Raw genomic sequence first — 12,013 nt, forward strand, 5'->3', positions numbered from 1 at the left:
AGAGGGAAGCAAGCCCCTCCACAGAGGCAGCCAGGAGCCACGGAAGGGTTTTGTAAAGTAGAGGGTCATGGTCAAGGGGCCATTTTGTGAAAAATTAATACCAGCTGAGTCTCCAGCTCTGGTGATGAAGCCCATGGCTAATTTATACCTGTGCTGTACCTTAAACTTGAGTGAGACTGCGGGATCTTCCTGGAAAGAAATGGGTAGGGTCTCTAAAGGACCCCTTGGTAAGTCCTTTGGACCCTCAACCCTCACTGCCCACCCCCCTCCCCCCTCCCCAATCAGTCACATCTGCCCTGGTCCTGATGCTGTGCCACACACAGGAGGGTCCTCCCCTAGTAGAACTTCTTTCTGGAGCCGGGGAGGCAGGCGATGTGTCTCCGGGTGACCTGTTTCCCTCCTGCTTGCCTGAGCCTGGCTGATGCAGGACCTGGTCAGAGGAAAGTGAACTAGCTGGATTCTGGCTGCTCCAGCCCACAGCCAACAGTTGGGATCACCAACGAAAGCAAAGGTAGTCCTCTTGGAATGGGCCCTCTCTATTTCCTGGGGCAGTCACCCAAGAAAGCTACTCACCCAACACTGTGAAATGCACTTTGCTTTTATTTTCGTGTGGCTTTGGGGAAGGAACACTTAGAATCTGTCTGCAACAGACACTGAACTTGAATGTAGAGGAAATTAGGATGAGAGAGCCCCTAGGTTTCCTGCTGGCAACTGGCCCCTGGAAAGCTTCCCCTGGGAGCCCCACCTTCTCCCTAAAGACTCCAGGGTTCACGTGTTGCCAGGCTGCTGATCCCCCGTTGGGGACTTCTACTGTGGCCAGTAGGGAAGGGAAAGTGCTTTCCATTTGGCTGCTCTGTCCCGAGCCTCAGTCATACCCTTCCCGTGGATTCTTGGCTGCACAGAGACCAGGCTGGCATCTGCAGCCTGACTTTGCTAGGGCTTCAGCTCCAGCGGAGGGAAGTGTGGCACGGAGATCCTGATCCTGCAGCAGGGCAGGATCTACCTCCGGGGGCCTCTGCTGACTCCTGCCTGTCTCCCTCCCACCCCTGTAGCGCCCCGCCCCACCTTAAGTAGACCTACCTACTCCCAGCCCAGACAGAGGGGACTGCTGACACTAGGAAGGAGAAGTTCTGGAACCCGGGTTCAAATCCTACCTCCACATTTCCTACCAGGACTGATCTCGGTGCAAGTGATGAGCCGATCACCCTCTGGTAGTGCTCGCCCCTCCCCCAGGACCCACCCTGGTCGGGCTCTGTGGCCCCAGCAAGGCTATTATGCCCTAGGAGCCCAGTGTGGAGCACTTCCCACGGTCTGGATTCTTTGGAGAAAGACAGCACCTGTGTGGCACAGGGACAGCCTGGTACACGTTCTTTGTCACGCTGTCTCCATCTAGAATTTAGAAAAATGCTAGTGAAACACAAAGAAGACCTTCTCCTTGGCACTGATGTCAGAGGAAGCTCCCCAGAGGAGGTGGGATTTCTCAGTGGCCCGCAGGGCAGTATAGGCCCTGACCTTTCCACAGGGCGGTGTCAGTCTGCATGGGGCCTCATCTGTCCCAGTGGATGCACAGGAACAGCCCCGTCCGTGGTGATCTGATGGTCACCAGCCCAAGGGCAGTTGGAAGCCATCGTGTCTGCGTGCTGGGGGTTGCTGTGTTTTGAGTTTTGCTCCATAGTACTCTCTTTCTTTGAAAAAAAGATTCTTAAGGAGTAAAAAATTTCCTTTTATTGCTCATTGTTTCCTTCTCTCCTTTTCTCATTTCTTTTTTTTCCATTTTCTTTCAGTAACTAGTAAGACTGGTCCTATCTAGACTAGCAAGGTACGTTGTTCAGTTCACTTGTAATTGAGGAGATAGAGTAGGAGTTTGGGATTAACATATACATACTACTATATATAAAATAGTTAAACAACAGGGACCTACTGTAGAGCACAGGGAACTCTACTCAATATCTTTTAATAACCTATAATGGAAAAGAATCTGAAAAAGAATACTTATACACATGTGTATGTATAACTGAATCACTTTGCTGTATACTTGAAACTAACACAACACTGTTTAGCTATACTTCAATTAAAAAAAATAAAATAAAATTCAGTTGTACTTTGTAGTTTCCTGTCCAATTACTAAGGTTAAAAGCTTCGCCCTGGGCTTCCCTGGTGACGCAGTGATTGAGAGTCCGCCTGCCTATACAGGGTACACGGGTTCGTGCCCCGGTCCGGGAAGATCCCACATGCCGCGGAGCAGCTGGGCTCGTGAGCCATGGCCGCTGAGCCTGCGCGTCCGGAGCCTGTGCTCCGCAACGGGAGAGGCCACAACAGTGAGAGGCCCGCGTACTGCCAAAAAAAAATAATAATAAAGAAAAAAGAAAAAAAAAAAAAGCTTTGCCTTGACATTTACAATGCAATAAGACACCACCTCAAAATATGGCTCTCTCTGGGGAGGTGGTGAGAGGAGAAAGGCCTTCTGGTCCCAGTGGCCTTTGTCCAGGCTGACTTAGAGCAGGACAGGCACCTGCTGTTAGGTGCACGGTCTGGCCCAGAGGCATGGGAGCAGACCTGCTACATTATGTAGCGCTGGGCTGGCTGCTCGCCGGAGCCTCTGGGTGAATGGATCATCACTATGCTGTCCAGACTTCAGTTTTTCTTCATGGATCTATGCCACATGCTTAAACATGTCCATCTGTCTACCTGTGTTAAACATGGAGATACAGATCTTCTCCTGCTCCTGTTGGTATAAGGCTTACTGTCATTTCACATGTGGTGTCTGTCAGTGCTGTGGGGACCAGGGTCTCTGGCTGGCTGTTAAGAGGAAGTGGCAAGGAGCCAGGATGTGGAACTATGTGGCATCCCTAATTTAGGTGCAGTTTATCCTGAATAGAATAGAGGTTAATTGCTAAGGCCCTGGTTCCCAAACTGTGTGCCAGGGCACCCTGGAGCATTATAACAAACATATGGGGTATTGCAGGATCTTTATGTTTTCAAGGGAAACACAGCAATATGGGCTGGACACCATGCAAATGACTACTATTAAGTTGTTTAGATACTTAATAAGCAGAGTGAGGAGGTATTTCCTTTGGCCTAGGGGCACCATGAAAAAAAAATCACGGAAACACTGAGAGCGATGTGAACGGAGAAAGTTTGGGAACTTTTGCTGTCAGGGAACGGTGAAGACCCTTTAGAGCCAGGGATGGAGTAAGAGAGAGAAGAAAATGCAGGTTTGGCAGCTGGGAAACTGGGTCAGAATGACTAATTTTTTTTTTTTTTTTTTTTTGCGTTATGCGGGCCTCTCACTGTTGTGGCCTCTCCCGCTGCGGAGCACAGGCTCCGGACGCGCAGGCCCAGCGGCCATGGCTCACGGGCCCAGCCGCTCCGCGGCATGTGGGATCCTCCCGGACCGGGGCACGAACCCGTGTCCCCTGCATCAGCAGGCGGACTCTCAACCACTACGCCACCAGGGAAGCCCCAGAATGACTAATTTAACAGGCATCCAGGGTGGCTGGTAGCCACTGATCTCCATGGTGCTCCGAACTAGAGATTGCTTCCCTTTCCTCCGACATGAGAGCCTGACACTCCTGCCCCTGCTGGTCACCCTGCTGCTGGGTGTAGGGTACTGCCTTATACCCCTCAGACCACGCGTTTTGCATCTGTCTTCTTTCCGCAGGATTCGTTCATCCACTGAATGTTTCTTGGCTACAACTACATGAGGAGACGACAGAGAGCACAACAGACAGAAATAAATCTCTGATGTCTTGAAGCTTACATTTTTCTGGAATAATATCTAATAGGGTACTATTGGTGTTTACTGTGAGCCAGGCATTGTTCTAAAAGCTTTGCGTATATTAACTCATTTAATCCGGACAAAACTTGTTCCATAAGTATAGTTAATCTTGCCATTTACATGCGTCTGGTGTAATGGTGATGACATTCAGACCATCTCACTCCTCCTACTCCTTGGCTGGCATCCTTGGTGACGCGGTACCAGTCAGGCAAGACAGCAGCGTTTAGAGTGAATGTGGCCCCTTTGGTCTGTTTATACGTACGTATCTCTCTGCTTCTCTGATTGGGTCATGTGAGCCTGCTCTGTATTATCTCACAGCAAACCATACCCGTGACTTTGTCTACAAACACTGGTGTCTGAGCATGTCCTCATCTGCTGCATGTGTGAGATTTACGACGTAATGGAAGCCACATTAGCAAAGATGTTAAGCCTTTCAATGGGCACGTCCCCTGGTAATGTGTCTTTCTAGGACTACCTGTAAATACAACACGGTGAATTTAGGTGGATGTCAAACTGGCAGTGCCACCCAAGCAATTTCTGATCACACTGAAGAGTGGTTTACTTGCCTGGTGTGTCGTCCTGCGAAGTCAAGGGCTGTGACTTCGGTAATGAGAGTTGGACTTAGTAAAATGGTTTTCTCCCTTTTTTTTTTTTTTTTTTTTTTTTTTACTGGGCTCAGTGGTTTCCTGGAAAAGCAAAGTCAGCAGAAACTAAGAAATTAAAGGTGTTGAGCAGTGGATAGTTGTATCCAATGAAATTTCCATGAAATAACAGCTCATGCTGTTGCTCTTTTTTTTTTTTTTTAAACAACGAATGTAATACTTGCTCATCATAGAAAATACAGAAAATTATATAACAAAAGTAACTGCAGTCATATCGCCCAAAGAAAACAGCTCTCTACTTTTGGACATTTGTTCTTTTACTCTTTTTCCAGGCAAAGATATGCTTCCCTCTCTTTAACAAAATCTTATCATGTGTTGACGACGTGCATCGTGGTTGCATTTGGTGCAGAGTAGCATAGATATGTGTTCCTCGTTATTACTGGCAGAAAGAAAGGCAAATTGTCATCTCCTGAATCTTAAAAACAAACCCAGTACTTCCCTTGGCCGCACATTCCCCTCCAGTCTGCTGTCCTTCCTTCATTTTCTTCTCTTGGCTGTGGACCTGATGTCATTCAAGATACCTGTGGCCTTGTAGCCCTTCTCAATTCTTCATTAAAATTCACCTAATGGCAGAGGGGAAAGAAAACAAGTCCCATCTTTACCCTTTGCTCTAGCACCTCCCACAGCTGAGCTCTGGTCCACAAGTCTCTCTCCTCTTCTAGAGAGCAAATTATTTGTGGTCAGGGACTATCTCCTATACATCCTTTACCCTTGGAGAATAGTAAGGGTTCAGTAAGCGTTTGCATTTCCTTCATGCTAGAACCTCGCTCCAGGGCACCATGGATCTTGGTTGGGCACAGTCACTGAGTGCCCACGGTCACCTGAACTCTGACCACAGAATCCAAAGGGAATCAGCCCCCACTGAGCATTCAGGGAGTCTGCCTGCCTCTTTACCAGGGCCCATCCACATGGTCGCACTGGGGTGGATTTAATTTACCACGTGAACACATGTGCCCATGATAGCATCTGCATATCCATCATGGACACATGTGTACTGAGGTTGTCAGGGAACATGGTTTTCTCCTAATTGTGGACATTGTCAGTTACCTGCCCAAAAATCTGTAGACACATTCTGCTTGTATTGTACAGATGCTTCAGGGGTTCCAGAGAGGGGCCAGACATAGTCCATGACCACGGGGAGTTCACAACCCAGAGCAGGTGGCAATGCCCGACACAACCTGGCAGAAGAGATGAGTCATTTGGGAAGTTTTTAAAAAATTGTGTGTGTGTAAGTACATACATGTGTGTATCACATTTATATCTGGTCCCACCTCATATTCACGAAAATCAAATGGGTGCAAGGATCTGGAATTTTAATGCTTCTCCTGGTTCTGATGAGTAACACGGTTTAGGAGCTACTGAGTTGGAATTTGTAGCACCAAGCAAATTCTGTGAGAGGGGAGGTGGAAACCTGAAAGCCACAAGACTGTAAAATCATTGAAGCAGGGCCATGCTTCTGCATCCTCATGTGTGCAGGGACCTGGACCCCTCCTCCCATGCACATGGGAAGGCCCTTTTTTTGTGAGTTCTGTTGAACTGAGCTGAGACTGATAGAATTCACTGTGCTATGCATCTGGCAAGACGGATGCTCTGGTTTTCTAGACTGAAATAAGGAGTAAGAAAGATTACAGGGAAGGAGATCATTCCAGTCTAAAGAGAACCTGTGTTTTAGAAGACATCTCAGGACTCTGGGATATATAGCCAGCCCTGTTGCTACTGCAGTCACTGTAATAACTGTGCTGGTATATTTAGGGTTCTTGAAAAGATAAATGAAGTAAAAGGTATGAAGTCTATTTGTAAAAGAAAAACAGTTACAGAAATGAATGATGGCGTCCTGTAAGTATTTCAGTAATGAACCACTTTTCTTCTCTTTTTCGTTTGGCCTTCAGTAAGTTCTAGCAATTCACATTCAGTACTGCTGAGTCCCGTAGTGTCAGAGATGTGCATTGACTATAAAAACCAAATTGTATTTTGAAATCAAAATGAAATGATTTTCATATTACCTGCTATTTGGATTATCTGTCCTATTGTTATCATAAATAATGAAAACCTGAATGTAGATGATAATAATAGTGATACCTTTGTGATGATGTGTCTGGTTCAAAGCACTTCTGTGTTGAGAGGACCAAACAAAATAATGTATATAAATGTTGGAGACATTTTTGTGCATAGTATTTTCAGGAAACCTGAAAACCTGAGTACATAATAATTATACGTTTGCCTGCCTTAGAATTCAAGATGACACTCTCTTCAGATTCAATATAACAATAGATGCATATTTTACTTCCAGGAAAATACTAGTATGGTCTACCTTACCTAATCAAGGTATTTATATTCCAGAAATAGGTGGCCAAAATTAGATTGCTAATACTGGAGTTTTTTGGTTTTTTTTTTTTTTTTTTTTTTTTTGCGGTATGCGGGCCTCTCACTGTTGTGGCCTCTCCCGCTGCGGAGCACAGGCTCCGGACACGCAGGCTCAGGGGCCATGGCTCACGGGCCCAGCCGCTCCACGGCATGTGGGATCTTCCCGGACCAGGGCATGAACCCGTGTCCCCTGCATTGGCAGGCGGACTCTCAACCACTGCGCCACCAGGGAAGCCCTAAACTGGAATTTTTAAATCATGGGCTTATAGATACTTGGAATATAAATTACAAAATTATATGTATAAGTAGCCCAAACACGTGATTCTGTTATGTTATTGAGGTTTGAAAATATTCGCTGTGAGATCACTCATAAAGGTGTCTTAAGTCGACGTGACATGTAAATCTCAAGAGTATCGTCAAAGATCTGCAAGATAATTTGTAAGGCCCTAGAGTATGTGTAATTGTGGGTCTCATGCACTGAAATCCTTTCCTTTGGTCATAGAAAGGAAAAAGTAAAGACTTCTATGTGGTACTTCTAAAATTTTTCTATTTCTAGGGGAAACTAGGTTTCTCCTTCTTGGGAAAGAACTGCCTAACCAGGGTAATGTCTCCCTTGGGAATTTGTATTTTTCTTCTTTTCTTTCTCCTTTGTTTCTGTCTGTTTATTTATCTATTCACGTTTGCCTTCATTTTACTGTTGAATATTCTGATAATTGAGTATTGATTATCTTCCTTCTTTATGTCCACGTAGTAATGAAATAATCATTTAACAAGTATCGTCTTACACTTTTTCGAATGAATGTTCTGGTTAACTTGGACCTAAATGAAATGCCGCCTTCCCAGGGTTGTGAGTTAAATCTCATTAACATAGTTCAATACGCTTTTTTCACTCGATAAATGTAATATAACAGGATTTAGCCAATGTGCTTTGCAGATATGCAGCCCTTGGAAAAGGTGGGCCAACTATACTTATGATACCTAATACAACATAGATGCTATGAAATAGTTGTAAATACAATGGAAATGCTATATAATAGTTGCCTGAACATGGCAGATTCAACTTTTGGTTTTTGGAACTTTCTAGAATTAAAAAAAAAATATTTTCCAGCCAGTGTTGGTTGAATCTGTGCTGTAGCACAGAGGGTTAGCTGTACTTAAAAATTTCAACTGCAGTGATAGGATTTGTAAGGGATTGGCTTGAAATGTATTCTTTGAAGTTCCAGAATAGGGTTTAGGCAGAATTGTGGTATCAGATGGGGGAGAATTTAAGTTTCTTAAAAGTTCTGGACAATCACAATCTTCAACCTTACTGCACTTTGTTTGGAGGAAAATACACAGTCCTTTTATTGTCAAAAAGGGCTGGGTTGCAGTTGTCAACTATTGATTCTCTGTACTGGAAAGTGAAGCAGTGGACTTAAATATTGCCAAAGGCAATTTATTTTTTACTTTGAAATAAAACCTTTGGGGAGCAAGTCTGCCTTCCTTATCCTGTCAGTCTTACGCCAACACAAAAATATATTTATTTTCTGAACGTTTCAATTAACATTATAGGCAGGATTCCCTGACTGGCAAACGGTGGCTTCCTGAGTTGTAAAGTTTGTTCTAGATGAATTTGTGAGGAAAAAAATATACATGTGATTCACTAAGGAATAAGTTAAACTATTTATTAGAGGATGCATATGCACCTACAGTCATCAGGCAAATTCTTCTTTTGAAAGTATCATATTTTGAGGCTTTAGGGAGAGATCCTGTGGGATGGGTCTGTGATAACCTCTCTGTCTATCTACCTCCAAAAGTTCACAATGAAAGTAATCCAGATTTGTCACTGTTCTGGCAGAGTCTGTGCTGGGAAAGCATTGGCAATGTGTCCATTATTTTCAGGATTTGGCTTCCTGTTCCGACGTCAGAGTTTGCTGCAGCAAGAAATTGACAAATGGTCAGAAATGTGCCTTTGGTGATGTGTCCCTGTGATGTTGTGTATTCTTCAGATGATGAATTGGTTTTACGCAGAATAAAAGCCATGAGAAACATATGGTATGACAGTTGGCAGCAGAATGTGTTTGTTTTGTTGTAACTCCAGAAGCTGCTACTATTTGGTGTTGACATGCCCTTGAAAATCCAAGATGCTTTGGTCAATGTGTTGGTTGTATTAAACTTCATATAAATTTTATTGCGAGATTTATTCTACGAGGCAGGCTTCCCTTCTTTGTTTTTAAATTTCATGTTGATCTGAGATGAAAGGACAAGATGCAGTTTTTAAAGTACAACTATGAAGGTACTTAGAGAAGTTGCGTGCAAAAATCAGGTTCATCGCTTTTTAGTCACGTGGCATTATTTTAAGCCCCTTGCGTTGAAAAGCAGATTATGCAGAAAGAATTTCTATCAACGCTGAAGCTCCTGGTAAATTGTAAGTGATCATAATGTAACTAAAATTGTATAATTCAGAAGAGATATAAGGGTTATTCTGGAGTCTCTCTTCTACTTACTGTTTCTTTACAGAAAAATTTTATTTCTAACTTTAGGTCAGACAGATTAGGGCATTTGGGGCTCAAACCATTGCTTAATGAGAGGCACGGTCTGCACCTGATTATTCAGAGAGGAATTTGTAGATAATCTGGCACCAGATTTGCTTAAAATACTCTGACGTAAACTGCTTCTGAGGGTACCAGGGTAAGTAATAGTTAAGCTTTCTAGAATTCTGAGAAAGGAGTCACTCTAAGAGTCTATCACAGGAAGTGCCAACGTTTTGAATTTAGCTTTATTGTGAGGACTTTTTTTTTTTTCTAAAATGAATGATGTATTCTTCTGATGCTCAAAATAGAAATACGGTGAACATAATTTGACTTTCCTTGTTGATTCATAATTCAGAGACCGAGTTCCTGTGAGGGATTGTAACTGTGGGTCTAGTTCCTGGAGCAGGTTAGGGTACCCAGAGATGAATAGGATGCTGCCCTAGACTAGCTTCCTCGCAAATGCCCAGGAAGCAGGCATGCTTCCTTTTGGCCATGCCAAGCAGGCATGGTCCCTTCCTTTTTCCTTCAGAGTCACTTTCACATAAAGATGGGTAAAGCGTGAGACCAAATGATCCTCTGGTTTGCAAGATTAATTTGTAAGTAATAATTAAGGGACACAAGGGTGCTATTTATAATTTTATAAGACTACCGGTATAAACCAGGACTGTCCGGGGAAAATCATGGTCATTCCAGTAATAATTAGCAGGTATTGAGCGTTTAACTGCAGCAGTATGCTAGGCACTGGGGACATTATCTCACTTAAGCCACAGGACAACCCAATGCAGTGGGCACTCTTACTTATCCCTGTGATGGTTAATGTTATGTGTCAACTTGCTAGGCCATGGTACCCAGTTGTTGGGTGAAACACCAGTCTAGATGTTGCTGTGAAGGTATCTTTGGATGTGAAGGCATCTTTGGGTGTGATTAACATTTAAATCAGGGGACTCCGAGTAAAACAGGTAATGTTCCATGATGTGGGTGAGTCTCATCCAATCAGTTGAAGGTTCTCTGAAAAAGGAATTTTCTTCAAGACCATGTCATAGAATCCCTGCCTGAGTTTCCAGACTGCTGTTCTACAGACTATGACTTGCCATCCCCCAAAATTGCATGAGACAATTCCTTAAAATGCCTCTCTCTCTGATATATACTACTATATAACCAGTGTATACTATTGGTTTTGTTTCTCTGAAGAACCCTGACTCATGCAATTCCTTTTATACAGACATAACAAAGGCCCAGAGAGGTTAATTAAATCATCTAAAGTCAAGTTAACACCGTTCATAGGTGGAAAATATGAGCTTTGAGCCTAGATTTTTGGACCCCAGGTCTCAAGCTCTTTACTGTTATTTAAGCTCTGTTGTGTCTTAAGAACGTACACAAAACAACTACAAAAAACCCTCATGTGATTTTTGTTTTAACTGGCCTCTTTCTTGCTGAGACTCTTCGTTGTTACTGAGAATTTTGAGCTGTTTCTGAACATCAACCACAGCCTTTGTGATGATTTTTTAAAAATTAGTATTATAGCCACAGACACTTCTCATGGAGACTGTGCGTTTTTCAATCGCCCTTATACACACTTTGTTCAGGGCATATGAAGGAATATCCCTGGGCATTTTTCAGAATTTCTGGTAGGTGAGGACCCACTCCTACTGATGGATTATCATTCTCATCATCAGTTAACGCCCATTCAGAGGTGACACAACAGGCTGGCGTTTCTCAAACCTGTTGGAATGGGTAACCCTTCTGGACCTAATATTGTACCAGTAATGAGAAACATTCAGACTTACGCTTTTATATTACAGTCAGAGGTACATTCCTGTGTGGAATCGATAATCAAGATTAACATTTTGAGGCACAGATGTATGCATGGCTCAAAACAACAATCATCATGATCTCTCACCGTTTCCGTGTGTCATGAATCTTAGACATGGCACAATGGGAAAGGCTTATCTCTGCTCCATGATGCTGGGGCTTTGGTTAGAGGTCTCAAAGACCAGGACCTAGCGTTGTATGAAGGGCTGTTAACTCCCGTGTCTAGCAGTGGATGCTGGGTCAGTTGGGGACCTCGCTGGGGCTGCTGTCTCGAGCACCCACGTGTGGCCTTCTCATGGGGCCTGGGATTCCTCCCAACACGGTGACCACGTTCCAAAGGCAGGCATCCCGGTGGGGAGAGGTGGGCACTGCATTGCATTTTATGACCCAGCCTTGGACATCATGTAGCATCATTTGCACTGCAGTTGCAGAGGCCCCCCATGTTTAAGTGGAAGTAAACAGTGAAGGCATGTCATCACTGCCTTTTAAGGAAGAGTTTCTGGGACAGGATATATACTGGCGTGGCCATCCTTAGAAAATACAGTCTGCCCAGTGTCCTGGGACCACAGCCCTTCATATCACATCCCTCCCGTAAAATACTCTCACTTCCTCCCCCAGGACCTGTAAGTCTCATCTCATAAAAGCATCAGCTCAAAGCCCAGGATCTCACTACCTAAGTCAGATTCAGGTGTAGAAGAGGCACCTCTGGTGTGGTTTTGTACAGTTCAAGTACAGATCTTCTCAGTCTCAAGACCTGTGAACTAAAGAACAAGTTACCCACCACCCCGCAACCCTGGCCAGCATGTAATGGTGGACAGGTGTAGGAGAGCTGCCTGTAGAGCCTCCTATCCAGAAAGGGCTGGAATGGTAAGCATGGCAGGGTC

At 44.2% G+C, this 12,013-nt stretch overlaps 1 protein-coding gene across 4 annotated transcripts in view; it reads left to right on the plus strand.

Annotated features, from left to right (window-relative positions):
• Positions 1 to 12,013, plus strand: part of PTPRM (protein tyrosine phosphatase receptor type M) — a 760,161-nt gene that overhangs the window by 233,248 nt on the left and 514,900 nt on the right. The gene's annotated exons all lie outside the window — the stretch shown is intronic.

Source organism: Kogia breviceps, chromosome 15 (genome assembly GCF_026419965.1).
Source record: "Kogia breviceps isolate mKogBre1 chromosome 15, mKogBre1 haplotype 1, whole genome shotgun sequence".
Lineage (NCBI taxonomy): Eukaryota > Metazoa > Chordata > Mammalia > Artiodactyla > Physeteridae > Kogia > Kogia breviceps.